The sequence below is a fragment of the Ochotona princeps genome, chromosome 7, assembly GCF_030435755.1.
Source record: "Ochotona princeps isolate mOchPri1 chromosome 7, mOchPri1.hap1, whole genome shotgun sequence".
In the NCBI taxonomy this organism is placed as follows: Eukaryota; Metazoa; Chordata; class Mammalia; order Lagomorpha; family Ochotonidae; genus Ochotona; species Ochotona princeps.
Window position 1 is genome coordinate 71,313,663 of NC_080838.1, and position 16,500 is coordinate 71,330,162.

Sequence of the window (16,500 nt, forward strand, 5' to 3'; positions counted from 1 at the left end):
CTGTGGCAAAGTGGGCTAAACTGCTGTTTGGAATGCTGACATATTTCAGTGCTAATCTGAGTCTCAGGAAATTTTTTTGGTTCCATGTCCCTGAAAAGGCATTTCAGAAATAGCAGTTAACATTGCAGTACTTGAATCTGTGCCACCCGCATGGCAGACCTGGATGGAAGTGCTGGCTTATGTCTTTAGCTTAGTGAAGCTATGGTTGCAGCAGCCATTTGGAGAGTTGAGTCAGCACATGCAAGATTTCTCTCGCTCTCTTTCTTTTTCTCTATCACTCTGCACTTTCGATAAACAAATCCTAAAATAAATAAAATCAGTACATTAAATCCCAATGTCAAGAAAGAATTGCAGAGAGAAAGAATCCTGGAAGAATTAAAAAAATTGTCCCAATTTGCTGCATTTTGATTAATAAATAAATATGAAGAGATCTCAATAAACTTGGGAAAGGACCCCAGAAAAAATCAGGCTGAATAATTCCTGGAAGTCTAATAGCATTTGGAAGAAACCTTGCTAACACCAATCAGAGTGGAAATACCTGTTAATGCAAGAGACATTGTTAGAATACTTAGAAAAACACTTCTTCCGTAGCAGGTTAAATTTGGGTGTTCTTGCTTCTCAATGGAGGTCACAAATTGTGTGTGTGTGTGTGTGTGTGTGTGTGTGTTTTTACAGTGAGTAGTAGTGGAATATGGTTTAATAAATTTCTAGGCAAATAAGTATAAATGAACACCTATTTGCCACTGATTATATGTGGCAACATCCTCAGAGCTGAATATAACAACACAGCGTAATTTGGAAAAACTATGCAACTTACACTAGGGACTATTAGAGTCAGCGTCATCTGAGGGCCTGTAAGAACTGCAAACTTTTTCACAAAAGACACCCATTGTGAGACTGGAGGGGAGAACAGTGGTGGAGCTTCAAAAACTTGGGGGAAGGGAAAGGAGAAAGGGAAGGGAGGCCCCAGCACCAACTAAACTAAAAAAAAAAAAAAAAAACCAATAAAAAAAGAACTGATAACTGTTAGTCCCCTTTCCTCCATCTGCTCAGTCAGAAGTGTGAGGGCACATTAGGGAAAATACAGATGATATTTTATGCACTGTAAAATTGGAGCAAACATAGTAGATTTATAAAGGCATTGTTTAGTTTTCGATCAGATGCATTCAATAGAGATTATGGTTCAACTTTGGTTCAGTAGCTTTAAGGAGACAATTGTTAATGAAATGTCCATGGTATATCTGAGGAAACCTAGTGAAAATTATGATTTCCTTCGTGATACACAGAACAATGTAAATGTTTATTAATGTAAATATTAACTCTAATTCACTTTATTCTTGATCCTTGGTTAGGTGATTTCAAAATATCTCAGACATGTAGTTTCTTCTCAAATGAAACATTTAATCAATATACAAAACAAATACAGCCTCTAATATAATCCCAGGATAAAGGAGGTACAAAATTACTTCAAACATTTCAGAGACAAATGAAACTAGAATATAAGATCTAAAATGGTTAAATGTATCTTTACAATAGAATGCTGGACTCTGCCATTGTCCATACCTAGAATGTCAGAATACACTTAAATAGCTAAATGATGAATTTATGACTGTTTACACAGGGCAATACTATTGTAACGATGAAGGAGAAATCAGTGGAGGTGGAGGGTTGGGAAAGGGACAGGGAAATCCCAAAGCCTATGCAACTGAATCATTAAAGAATAAACACAAAATATCGTTTTAGTGCCAAATAATTTAGAAATCCATGCAGACTTTGCCCATAAGACATATTTCCATGAACTCTTTGAGGTTTTTCATATGGATAAATCTCAAATATTTCTTATAACAACCACAAACAAAAATTTTATCTTTGCAGTCTATTTTCCACAGTCATTTGAAGTACACTGTTTTGTGCTCAGCAAATATTAAAAAAAAAAACTATACTTCTTGGCATCTGGGTTGGCTCAACTGACCAATCCTCAATTTCCAAGTACAGGCATTCCACATGGATGCCGGTTCGTGTCCCGGCTGCTTCACTTCCCACTGAGGACCTGAATCCTTAACATCTGGGGCACTTTTTCACTCTGGAATGGTAATTCAAGGTTTGACTATTCCACTGGGCTTCAATCTGAGCTAGCTTCTAGGGCCACCACCATCAGCAGGAGGGAAAATGGCAGTGCCTTATCCCCTATAAAACCCGTTTCTTGGCATGCGCTGGCAATCATCTTTAAAAAGACAAAAGTACTTATTTACTTCTATTGGAAAGGGAGATTTACAGAAAGGAGATACAATGCAAAGACAAAGATCTTCCTTCTGCTGGTTCACTCCCCAAGTGGCCACAATGGCTGTAGCTGAGCCGATCTGAAGCCAGTATCCAGAACTTCTTTTGGGTCTTCCAAGAAGGTGCAGGGTCCCAAGGCTTTGGGTCACCTTCTGCTGCTTTTCCCAAGCCACAATCAGGGAGTTGGATGGGAAATGGAGCAGTCAGAGAAGAAGAAAGTGTAGATCAGGAAATAAGTTTGTTCAACAATATTTGGCCACTGTGTCTTAGTGGAGTAAGGTTTCTACCCACCCCATGAATGTGCACCAGCAGAGGCAAGCATTTGGTTTCCCATCATCATAGGCATTTGAATAAAGTCAAATTGATAATAATCAAGGAGAGTTTCACCTGCATGTTGAGTGCTTTTTTTAGCCACCAACTTTTCACCATTTGGGCTGCTCAGAGTGCATAATGGGCAACTTTGGGTTATTGGCTGAACTGACTGTTGTAGTTGTGATCCCTGAAAATAGGGCTGCACATGTTATCCAGGAGAGTACAGCGTAGTGTGTAACCTCAGGGAAGTTCTTCAGTTGGGGTGTCTCAGTACCTTAGGTACAAGGATAGATAGTCCATGAAAGCTTTTCTTCTCTTTCTTGGTACCAATACAATTATTTGCCTGGTTTCATCTTTTTTGGTACAATAAGGCTTAAATTGGTGTCAATCAAGCAGACATATCAAACCTCTAAAAACTTTTTATTGCTGCTGTTAAGGCCTGATTGGCAGCTCAGTTTCCTTTTACAACATTAATATTCACCCTTGCAATGCCAGGATCATGCATGTAGCCATGTGTTCTGGTTCTGATGCTGTCTGAATCTTGGCTGCATATTTAATGACTTTGTTTGCTGTTTTGAGACACCCTCCTTTCTTTCTTGATACCAAAACGAGCACAGACAATCGTAAAGTCATACTTAGAATCTCTACAAACATTTACCTTATTTCCTTTCAAAAACTGAAAAACCCTTGTTGGAGAAATAAATTCAGCCTTCTGGATTCAAGTTTCAGGCAGGCATGGCACTGCTGCTTTCACCACGTCTCCTTCTATGACCACTGCATACCAGCCTTATGCCGCTCATTGTTCATAAAACTGCTTCCATCTTTGCTGGGGCGGGGGTCTGGTGCAGACAGGGCTGTCTTGATAGGTCCATCTTGCTGGGAAAACCGTACACAGATCTTCAACACAGTCATGCTGGAGGGACACACTTCCTTGAACAGGCAATTAAGGTAAATACAATTTTTAATTTTACATTAAAGTTGTCTAGGAGAATGGCTGATATTTTTTCCATCTTCATGCTGTCAGCCATTACCTCCCATTCTGTTCTAAGAGAGTCAGTTCATGTTAGGTGGCGTACACTGTAATGTCCTGTTGGCAAAGTGTAGAAGCAAGTGACCATCCTCTCATGGTATTCTGTAGCTGACTTGACAAATAAAGACATCGGACAGCAGATGTCTACTAGCCTTGGGCACAGGAGTCCAAACCTGTTCTTTGTCTTTCACATGCACACAGCTTAAAATCCTTTTATTAAATACAAAAATCCCAAGGCAGGAGCACTCATCAACCTATTGATATCAATATCAATCTATTGACATATGGATATTTTATGGTCCAAAGGAAAGGTTTAATATTCGTCTGCTTTATGGACTCACACAATGGTTTTGCTCTTAGAGCTGCATTCAGGATCTAAAAGCAGCAAAAACAGAAATCTGTTCAATTGCCTTTAATTTTTTGGTTCTCTGAAATCAAGAATGAATTGTTTTTGATATCAGATTGTGAAATCACAAATGAACAACTTTTTCTTTTAAAAATTTAGCCTTTCTGCTCAGATCATTTACCACATAAAGCCGATCATTTAATCTAACTACAGTGTTACCAGAAGGGTATCCATGGTCTGGCCTAGCTAGAAGCATTTGTTGCCCATGTTGTTACAAGATCCTTCTGCCAAGATTTCACCAAACAGGGTGAATAGTTTTTTAAATCTGTGTAACACAACACAGTCAACAACATTGTGAAGTTGTTGTAGTCTGGATCTTGCCATTCAAAAGCAAATAATAATAGAATCTTTTTTTCCAAAAGATTACCAAAAAAATGTCTCTTTCAGATTCTGTATTGAAAACCGTGCATATGCACTTGGCCTTACTGTTAGGAAGGGACATGGATCTTGTGCAAAATTCATATGCAGGGTTTTCATTGGTGAGAAGGGAGTATAGTTGAGTGGTGGGGTTGAATCAGTTCATGCTTTCAGAATGTATTTAATACTGGTCAATTTTTAAAAATAACTTCCAGTTTTAGAGGATACTATTTCTTGTGGAAACTGGAAACTTCTTTTCTATTACATCTTTACAGGGATTGTATTCATGGCTGAAGCCAATGTCCTCTTGTCCCATATGATCTTACTAACATTCAAATAAACTTCTAAGGGAAAAGTTCTTTATCCTACTTCAGCTGGAGAAGAAGAGCACTTTCCAGTGGAACTTGTACATGAAGATGCTATTCCTTGGGGAGAAATCAGTTTGAACATTGAATTTATACACTTCTTGCCTGTGAAGGAATGGGACAGTCTTCCCTATGCAGACATTTGTGCTATAGCTTGTGTTCCCCTACGTGGCAGCAGGTGACTGGAGCAAGGTTTGCCTAATTACTTCATTCACTGTCATTGTGTCCCAGCTCAGAGAGCTTACTTTAGGTTTTAAAACAGAGTAGTTGGTTCCAGCATAGACCGATAATAATAATAATAATAATAGACAAAAGTTGAGTCCTCACTGTTAGCTGTCGTTGGGGCAGCTGTGGGGAGATGAGGATTATATTTTTGTATGCCATGGCCTCCCTCACTCATCATCACAGTCTTGAGTCCATAAAGCTTAAGGTAGTTATTTCTTCTCCTCGTTTCATTACCTGGCGTATAATAATCCTTGCAAACTGGAGGTTGAATATTTGTTTCATACCATTAGTCAGATCCCTGGCTTTCTTTAGTTTCCATTATCCAAGACCTCATATGCAAGACCTCATCCCATTTCCCTGATCTTCAGCAGGTATAATATGGAATATTAATTTAGGGTTCCATGTAGAGGCCATCTTTCTTCAAATTCTAGAACATATGTTGACCAAGCAGTGTTACAATAAAAGATGATTGCTCTCTTTAGTTGAGCTTATAGTTATAATGTGATCAGTTAGACAAAAATCTATGAGGGCACTCTGAGCTGGTATAGAAACAGAACCTCTGATTTGAAAACATTGAAAACAATAATAAAAATTGTTAAAAAATCTAATTGAAACAACACAGAAGACAAACAAACACAGAAGAGAAGGTTGCTTGTTGGACCGTAAGCAGATTCTTTCAGGTGGGTAAAAGTAGATACTCCCTTGGTGTCTGGGAATAGCCTCAGCACCAAGTAAGTGGTAACATGAACTCCCCAGGTTCCAGTTCTACTCAAACATAATCACCACACAAATAGTACCAGAGATGCCCAACAGCCTTGGTGGTACATGACCCTCCCATGACAATGTGGAATTAGACATGGTGTACACCCCATAGACTTACCCAAATAATCAGATAGATAGGTCTGAGGCTGTATTCCTAGAACATGTTTCCTTTCCCTCAAGCAGGACCTGACTGGGGGAAAAGTGCTTTCAGGGAGAGAAAAAGGAGATTTTCTTGAGACAACCGTGATTTCGGCAGCTTCGGGCATTTCCTGTTTTTCCCAAGGAGGTGCAATCTCCACAAGTAGGGGCTGTACACCACTCAGTGTGGTCACTCACTGCACTGGCAGTTAGACTGGATGATCCCTGGCTAGCTACTGTGGCCAATATCTTTGTCCATCCAAGAACACCAGCAAGTTTGGAAATGGCCTGGCAGTAGTCACCAAAAGTCATTACCAAAAGCTCAATCCCTGTCCTTGGTGCCAAATCAGAATAATAAAGACAAGGTTTGCAGTGAAGCAAAAAAAAAAAAAAAAAAAAAAAAGAACATTTAATCTATTAAAAGATGAAAGTGTAGAGGACTTCTGAGTCTCAAGAACTTCTACTCTGTTAAAATAGGATTTGGAGAGTTTTTGGAATAGGTTACAAAGAAGAATATGCTGGTATGGCAAAACCATGAAAGAACTACAGGTCTGCAATGTCAGCAATGTCAGTGTTGCAATGGCAACACATTTTTTTCAGTTTCATCATGGTGATTCCTGGGGTCCACGGATTAGACTTAGAGTTGACCAGGTCATCCTGCTATGCGAAAGAAATTGTGAGAAGGAACAAGACAATGGGCACTGAAGGACAAAAACAAGCAGGAAGTCAGCAATGTAAGCCCGAAGCTTCAGCTTTCCAGGTTTGTCGGCAACGCCCGCATTGCCATGTACCCCGAGCCGAGCAGAGGGACTAGGGTTACAAAAAAGACAGCATGCAGTAGGTCATTCTTGTAAAGAGAATGCCATTTATTTGAAATTGTCCTGCCTCTTTTATAGTCTGCCTAGTTCCTCCCAGTATTTTCCCAATGCTCAAGCAACTCCTAAGCTCTTGGGGGCATCTTTAAAAAGGGGAAGAAGGTAAGAGGGAACTTGCGATCAAGCCAGGGGCTAAATGTATCAGGCCAAGATTGCCTACCCTGTTACCCCTAGAGAAACAAGCTAAGCTGTGAAGTTAACCCTTGGGAGACCGGGCCCTGCACAGGTTTACATTGTTTGTTGTTTTACAGCTGAGTATATATAAACAACTCCATTAGGAACTGTGCCACTAGATCTTGCTTACCCACTGCTTAAAGAAGAAAGAGTAAGCAAAGGCTTCAAAGAAACTGCCAAACAGCAGCAAACTTGCTGGTAGGAAAATTGAGGGATGCTAATATCCACATTTTTAAAATGACAATCAAACTTATCATTTTTATATTTAGTTTGGAGTGCTGAACATAGGCATTATTCATAAGGTTTTGTTTAAAATGTAAGAAGTGCAGGGATTATGTATGTCAGTGGGAAATTAGAAGAGTAGACAAGAATGACAGAAGCAACCTTCTTGCGTTAGAGATGATCTTATTATTTAGGAACAATAGATCATTTTAGAAGCTTGAAAATCTACAAGAAGTAATAAAACAAACATTTTACTCTATAAAATCAACATTGAGTTCTGTGGAAATGTCATGGCCTTTCATTTGCAAGAGAAAAAGTAATGAAGCACTCTACCTATACCACAAGTGTGCCATTACAAAGTAAATTAACTATGCAACCAAGGAATATGAACAGATAATGCTATTTTAAACTTGGGAAGCAGACAGACTAACACAGGGAGACAGAGAGAAATTCTTCACCATCATGCTGCTCCTCAAATGACTATGATAGTAGGCCTGGGCCATATTGCAGATGGTCAGCAGCCGATATGGCTGCATGATTTGGAAAACACATTTACAGATTTTTTGAGGCATCTCTAGACTGTCTTTCACTATGGTTGTGCTTGTTTACATGTCCAGCAAAAGTTTGTTAGGGTATCTTTATTGCCAAATCCTCACTAACACTTACTAATTATTAAATTTTTAGGTGATAGCCAATATAAGTGTTTGAGATAGTCAATATAAGTGTTCCTTTGAATTTTCTTGATGACTAATGATCCCAAGCATTTTTTCATGTGTCTCTTTGGAAAATTTCTGCTTTCTCCTTCAGAAATGCCTATTCATGTCTCTTGCCCACTTGTTTAACAAACAAAAAATTAGACATGTGAATCAATGGACTGGAATACAAATTCCAGAAATTAATCTATGTATTTGCAATCAAGTAATATTCGGCAAATGAGCTAGAATAATAGTTTCTTTACAATAAATGGTTTTGTGAAAATTCCTGGAAAAATAGTTTCTTTCCAATAAATGGTTTTGTGAAAATTGGAAAAAAAAAAGACGAAGATGGTCAGCGGAACTCAATTCAGATCTTCACTTGAACGGCAGGGACTCAATCAGTTAAACCCAAACCTGCCAAGGTATGACTGAATCAACAGGATTGTGTCTGAGGCTTGAGCCCAGGCACTCCAATATGGGTTGTAGATATCCCAAGCTATGCCTTAGTGACTAAACATCTGCCCCTTTAATAATGTTTAAACTGATCATTCCCCATTATAATCTGTCTTGCTATTATTCCTCAATTTGTGCTGTATGTCTATAAATATCTATTATGTTTAACAAAAAGTGAACAACTAAAATTCATTTAAAAAGATAAAAATGAATCAAAAGGTTGAATATGGAACAAGATATGTTCTTACCTACTAGGGATAACAGAATTTGTTGCCACTAAGGACACAAAATGATAATCTCTGTTATTGCTCCTTGGGGCCTTGCTTCATAACCTGGAAAACTTACAAGGGTGAACACGGAAAGACAAATACAGGATAATTAATTACCCACTTCATGTGAAAGAAGGCCTAGGATGGGGATGCAGACTTGAAACACACTTGTTTACTGAGTGTGATCAAAACTATAACTAAGGAAGAGCTTGTCCAAAAAGAATACATAGAGAAAAGAGAATAGGCTTAGCTCATATCCCTAGAGAAGTCCAATGTAACGCATGAAAGATGATAGCAAACACTTGAAAGTCTCTAAGAAGCAGAAGAGAGGAGACATTCTAGGCAATTTGTGCTATGGAAATAAAATTTCCAAGTTTAAACACCATGAGTAAAAGCTGTGGTTGACAGATGAGTTAACAGGTCAGGTTCCTGTTGGAGTGAGAAAAAGAGGAGTTGCTTTAAAAGTGTGCAACATGCTTGCTTCTGCTCAGAAGGTGATTTTAACAAGACAAAGGTGCCATCACACACTTTCCACATTCTAGTTTTATCATGGGAACACAAAGAAGTTGTTACCTACTCCACCCTTCTGAGAGCTTGTTTTATTTTATGATGAGCAAACTAGATAAATTATAGTTATGGTCCTCTGATGAATTTTGTCTACACCCTCTAATTTATTATTAGTTGCTGTTTTCCTAAACTTTGTGCTTAAAATTTCCTAAGATTGTGATGCCATTGTCATTGCTTTTTTCAATTGTCACTGATTTCGCCCCATCTTTCTCTATGGAGACTCCTCCTGCCTACTGTAGCAGCAGATTTCTTACCTAAATAATCCTCAGTTTGCTTGCTACTCTGCCTGCTTGGAAATTCTCCTCTTATGTGGGACAAGAACTGAGGCAAATTTCCTTTGCTGCATTCTACAGGTAACAGAGAACTCAGGCTGCTCAATTTCTTAAAATAACAATTTTGTTATCTACAAGGTGTTATCACAATCATTGGAAAAGGACTAAATGAGGTGTTTTTATAAATCACATTGAAAACAGAAATTATTCACCTATAAATGTTTGGTATTATTATTATTATCATTTTTATCACTATTATCTTTTGAATGTTACTGGTCAATATTAAGCCTGGGCTGCATGCCCTTTGGACTTCCCTCCTAATGCACAGCTTAATCACTATCAGCTCTGCCCAGGTCAAAGAGTCAAAGCTCAATGACAACCCCACTGAGAACCAAAGAAAAGTCAGTTGTTTCAACAAAGGTGGTCAGGGCAGAGGTGGACAAGTATGGAACAATCAACATGGTAAGCATGAGAATCTTCCAACTTTGAACAGACTCTCCTAAGTTAAAGGTTAATTAGGCCCTGTAAATTTCTTTGTTAACACCACTAAGTTAACTGTTTATAAATTTGGATTAAGTGAACATATTAAAACAGATTGAGAATGATTAAGTAAGCATTTTAGGGTATCTATACTGTAATACTCTATCTCTACTCTTAGTTGCCCAGGGGATAGCAAGTATTACATTGTCTTAGTCAAAAAAGAATGCATTTTTTGTTGGCATTGCTTTATAATTTGAACCCAAAAAACTGTTTGCTGTGATTGGAAGAACAAAAAAATTCACTAGAAATGTAATGTATTTAGACAGTTCAACCAGAAGTATTTAAAAACTCTTCTACCATTTTGAGGAAAATTTTGAGTTGAGACCTGGGAGGGCTACAATTAAAGAAGGAAACACTTTATATTCTAGAGTATGGGTGATGTTATTATTGCCAGCAGTTCAAAGGAGATTTCTGCAAACAAGACTGTTTAAAAAATTATCTTGCAGGGAGAGAATATAAAGTGTTGAAAGAAATGGCACAAATTTACAAAGACATGTAGAGGTGTGAAGGCTTTGCAATAACTCAAGGAAGGTAATCCAGCTCTAGTACTACAAATGAGCAATGTGTAACTCAGTTCCACTCAAGATTTGGAAATAATTACAGTCTTCCTGGGAATGGCTAGCTTCTGTTAAACGTGAGTATATATTATTTATTTATTTTGCAAAAATAAAAACTCCTGTAGGACATGTGAAAAGGAAACTGAACATTTGTAATTGGATAAACAATGCATTCAAGCTTTTCATGGGCTACTGAAATTCTACTGAGTGTCACTGCTCTAGGCCTTCTTGATTTGGAAAAGAAACCCTTTGACAGGTATGTACACGAAAGATGATGCTATCGTGGAGTGTTGTGATCCAAGTACTGACACATTAAAAAGAGTTGTGATCATCCAAGTGTATTCTAGTAGCAAAGATTTCAGAAGTGAACCTCTGCTTAACATGGAAGAAATATGTTTGCTGATGATTGTAGTTTTATACTACATTGTTAATGGAGTCAGGGTATCCAGTTCTTTCCATGAACTGTTAAAACTGAGTCTCTCCTGGGATGTGTGCACAAAAGGCAAAAATGATAGTCCTGACCGGTGCCCTTGAGTTGGCAACAGGAAAGGCTGTAATATCTATACTGATCCTAGATACAACTGCTCTCTGCTTCATGCAAAGCGAGCCATCTGGAAATGAAGAAAGATCTTACATGACAGCAACAAAGAAACTTAATAAAGCAGCTCTCAGGCTTCTCCAAGCTGCAGAAATGCCTAAAGCTTTAGCTGCAGTGTAGAGCAGAGAACACCAAAAGGGAGATTTTTGAGTGATAAGAAGGGATAATCGAGCTGATGCTGTTGCAAAGCAAGCAACCATGACAGTGGACTGGTCATTCACCAAGGGCACCTCCCCTGTCACATTGCAAATTGATAGAGTACTCTCAAGCAGTCCTACAGAAGGACTACAAGAGAATTTCTAAAAGACTACTGGTTCATGAAGGACACAAATGAGGAAAATGGTGGACGCCCAGGACCCCAGATTGTGCTGTTGGCAAGTATGCACAAGATTGCTCCTGTTACTCTAAAGAGGGACTGAACAACTGCCTTGCTTAATGTAATCAAATCCCAAGGTTATGCAACTCTCATGCTCAGGGCAGTTTGGATGAGGGTTTTTTTTGCCCCGAGTCTATTTGTAAGCCAACCTTGCTTTTATGCCTAAAGTCCCAGAAGTGTTTACACATTGTCATGTCCATAACTTCCTGCTCTGGTTTACTTATCTATGACTTCTAACCAAATGCAAACCACATGAAGGTGCGATTTTTGACTTATCCCTTACTCTACCTGTAGGATCTACAGCAGCATTTGCCAGCTAGTGTCAGTCACTGCATACATGCAGATGGAAGCCCTTGCTGCCTCCCTGGTGGAGGCTTTTAGAGGGCTTTGTTCCCAGGGCCTGCTGCCACTGTGCAGTGGTATTGACAGTTATGATTTGGCTATAGACCCTAAGCTATTCTTTGTGGGAAATCAAATATTTAGGATATGTGCTGTGAGTAGGAAATGTCAACCATCAATCCATGCAGCTGAGATGATCAGGTTTAGTTTCAGGATCACACATTTGCAGGATGTTAAATAATACAGACTATGCTGTAATAAACTGATTTCAAAGGAAGTTTCACATAAACTTGCTCCAGTGACATTCAGACTGGGAAAAGTAATTGGTTACAGGAATGATGATATGAGTTTAGATTGTAAATTTGAGAAATGAAAATAAAGACTTCACAAATGAACATGCGCTTATAATTTATTAGCAGTAGAAAGGATTTCCATGACACTGCACTAGTGACAAAAGGAGGACATTTTGAAATGGTAAGTCTGTTATCAATCATCAATCAGGAAAGCAAATGTGAAGAAAGAATATGCTGATGCTTTTGATAATTCTTCCAAACATGAAGGCAGTAAGATGTAGTATGAAATATGAAGGAAGCACTAGCAGAAATCAGATTTTCCAGTCGTATCTGTCGATAAAAGAAAACAACACTCTATTCTAAAATGCATGGTCTGTAATTATCCATTTACAACTATCTAGTGCACAACAGCTACTTACAGATAATTTTCATAAATGCTTAGTGATTAAAACAGAATTTAACAGAAGGCAGAGAATTAAGTAATTTTAAATAATTATCAGGATAAGGACAAACAATATCTGACATTTGCATATTAAACTTAAATTTCATTTAAATTTAAATTCATTTAAATTGATCATCCATGTTCTTCCAGTCTCCCTTTAAAACAATGTATACATTTCACTGATTAATGAATCTCAAATCTGGAACTTGAAATATTTAGTTATTTAAATATGTGTGTATGATGGAGAGGGAGAAAGAAAGTGAGAGAGAGAGATTCCATTTGCTGGTATACTCTCCAAATGCGTGTGATGGCAAGTGTTGGTCCAAGCCTAAGCTGAGTTCAGGAGCCAGAGTCAAGTAATGAAACTCGGGTACACCTTGATGAAATATTTTGAACATGTCCTTCCTTGGTGGAATATCTGTTCTCTAATGTATAGGTCTAAGTTTAAACTCTTCCCCTTCATACAGACAGTAGGGATTCACCTGGCATTGAATATCAGAACGCACTAGAAATGACAAAATTCTAAGGACCATTTCAACCTTCCTCTTTCTAAAAATATTGGTGTTTTATAGCAAAATACTTCATCTTTCATTGAATTTGAAAAATTCTTATTTGTGTGGTGATACGTAAAACTGACATTTCTTTACTTTTTAAGATTTGTTCACTTATTTGAAAATCTGTTACAGAGATAAGGAGTTCCCACCCACGGATTCACTTGACAAATGGCTGTAGCAGGTGCAACAGGCAGAGCTGAGCAAGGCTGAATCTAGAAGCCGGGTCTGCCATATGCGATGCAGGGTTCCAAGTACTTGGTTGATCACTTCCTGCCCTACATGCGGATTACTAGAAATGGAGCAGCTAGTTCTGACCTGATACTCCAATACGGGATACCAGTGTAAGTAGTAGCAGCGTAACCCTCCAGGCCCTAATGCCAGCCTTGTCAAGTTGACTTTATAAACTTTAAATTTACAAAATTTCTGTATTTTTGTTTATGTTGTGTTAGTTATTCTAATCCTCATAATTCATTAGGATTCTACAAGGCAGGCTTTCTTAACTTTCAAGTTTTTTGAGTGTCAGTGAGTGTCTATGGAGACATTGTGAAACTGGACATTTTGGTTTCATGAGTCTGGAGATGACTACACAGTCTCAATGTCTCACAAGGGTTGAGGTGGTTCTTGCACAGTTGTCAGGAACATTCAAATCAAAACCACAGTAAAATACATCAGTTATACTGACTATTAAGAAAAAAAGTGTACCAAATGATTCCAAAGATCATTTCAAAGGGAAAGGGAACTCTTACATGCTGTGGCAGGAATATGAATTAGAGCAAGTACTACAGGAAAGGTATGAAGAGTCTTTTAAAAAGTAAAAATGGGTTGAGCATAAGAGCCTGCTATCTCACTAGTGCAGGAGTGTCCATAAGACACGAATCCCTGTATCAGGGAGGTATCAGCCCTTCCATTTTCATGGAAGCACTGTTCCTAATAGCAAAGACGTGGAATTAGCTAAGGTGCCCATCAACAGATGAACTGCTGAACCAACACTGAACTACATATATATATACATATATATATATATATACACACACACACACACATATGTGTATTTTAAGTATTATATATATTTAAGTAGCTATATAGATCAAGAAAACATAGATATACATGCATTTAATATCTACATCTTACATAAATGTGGCAAAATGCTAAAAAATTTTGTCCTTCAAATAAAAAGTAAATTGAAAAATTAAAAAAAAACATTGTTGTAAAATGTAATTAAAATAAATTTCACTGTATTTTCTCAAAATTCATTCTAATCATATAGGTACATCTTGTATGTATTTATTGAAATGTGTCACTATACTTCATAAATACATGTAGTTATTGCTAATCAAAATCTTTGAGTATCATTAAAAGCAAAAAATAAAATTAAATAGTAAATTGAAAGTTTTGTGAATGATACGTTTTATAAGAAAAGTTTCATATTATTTTGAGGAACTAGGCAGTGGTAGAACAACCTGTAGATGTAAATATATACAATTTTGTCTTGGGTATTTTATAATGTCTTTAAAAAGTCACAGCAGTTCCATGTGGTGGTTGCAAATTATGAAGATATCAAATGATTAAATTGAGGTTTATGGAAATTATAGAAAGTCAAAAATATCCTGAAATTAGTAGCAGTCAGGGGTAGAACATCAGCACAGAGTCCAGTCTCTTAACCGTGACAGGTGTTTCTCTTGAGAGCAGTTACACAGATAAATGTACTTCCCAAAGGCTCTGCCAGGCCACAACTAAGGCTGCCTTTGGTTTCATTAGTTTTCAGTATTGTGCATCTCTGGAAAATAAACATCACTAATCTGGCTTACCTCTGATATCATGTCTCAGTTACTGAAAAGGAGGGTAAGAACCACCAGGGCCATTGGCGGGAAATGGATAGTTATTTTCTGGATATGCTGGCTCTTGAAAGTATCTTAGATGAGCCTGACGATGTCTCTAAAATACATACACACACACACAAAAGAATTACAAAACAGTAAAAACAGTAAATGACAGTGTGTGGGTTCCCCATATTATTGACAATCTCATAACAATAGGATTTTATATAGTATCACTACGATTATATTTTCAAGCTTTTAGTTAGACCTTAGCTGTTTTATAAGAAAAATATTTCATGAAATATAAACATGATAGGGTATTCACATTTGAACTTTTCCTGAAAATTTTCTGATGTTATAATATTTATAGGCTCCTGATTCTAGCCAATCACTCAAAATAGAATATAAATGTTCTTATATTGTCTTCAAGGCACAAACTTTTCCATTATTAAATATTACACCAAAAAATCACTTTTGTACTTTCAAATTTGGTGGAATCACATTATCTCTCTCTCTCCTTTTTTTTGACTTCTCATGAACTTCCTGTATCTTAAAAACTCTTATTTTAATACTTCCGTTCATCTCAATGTCCATTTTTCTTCTGCAACTGGATTTATTGTCATGTCTTATTTATGTGCTTTTTGAATTCTTGAGATTAATCCTATGTCAGAAAAATGTGAAGCACTGAGGATAGCTCTCATTCAGAAAAATGTTAACTGAAAGTTTCTTATTTCATAGAACATGATCAATTTCACCTAATTGACATCATCCTGAAGAAATCAGGAGGCAGTTAACACATCATTTGTGTAACTTTTGGTTCTATATTCTGTGTGAGTTCTAGTCAATAACTTTAACTTATTACCTTTTTAAAGTTTAGCTCATTATTTAAAAAGTGAAGATATTTAAGTTATGAAAGAATCATTGGCTTTTTCTGAGTTGCAGGTAAGTTAGCATATACTTACTTCCTCAATATAACATTAGCAAATGAAATCCCTGGGGACATTAGTTATACTTTGTGTATATACTTATAGATAAGTGTTGATTCTTATTATACTATAGACATTTAGAAAGGAAAATGCATTTAGAATGTAAATAACTTATCAGGGCAATACTTACATTGTGTTTGTTCCTAAAACCATAATTCCTCTGTGAAAATAAAGAACTAATTAAAATTTTAATACATATTTGGTTACCATTTGTCCCAATGAATGAAAGTATCTTACCTCTTCAGATGAATCAGATTTCTTGAAGAAGAGAAAATTAAACAAATTATTAGCATCTTAATTTTATAGCTCAAGATTGAGTGTAAAATGCACTATTTATCATAACTGCTGCTTAAATAGTAGGGGGCCAATTTTTCACAGATTATAATCTACACACTATTTTTTGTCTAATGACACCTTTGAAAATAAGTAAAAGTATTTTTAGAGCATTTCCTGTTTTCTTTTTGTTTTAATCAATTCAAAGAGAACAGATTTCATGATTTTACAGGTACAGTTCTAAGAAAAATAACCATATGTCATTCCCTCCCTCCTCAATCCTCTTTCTTTTGTTCTTTTCTTTTTATTTTCTTCTAATGTTT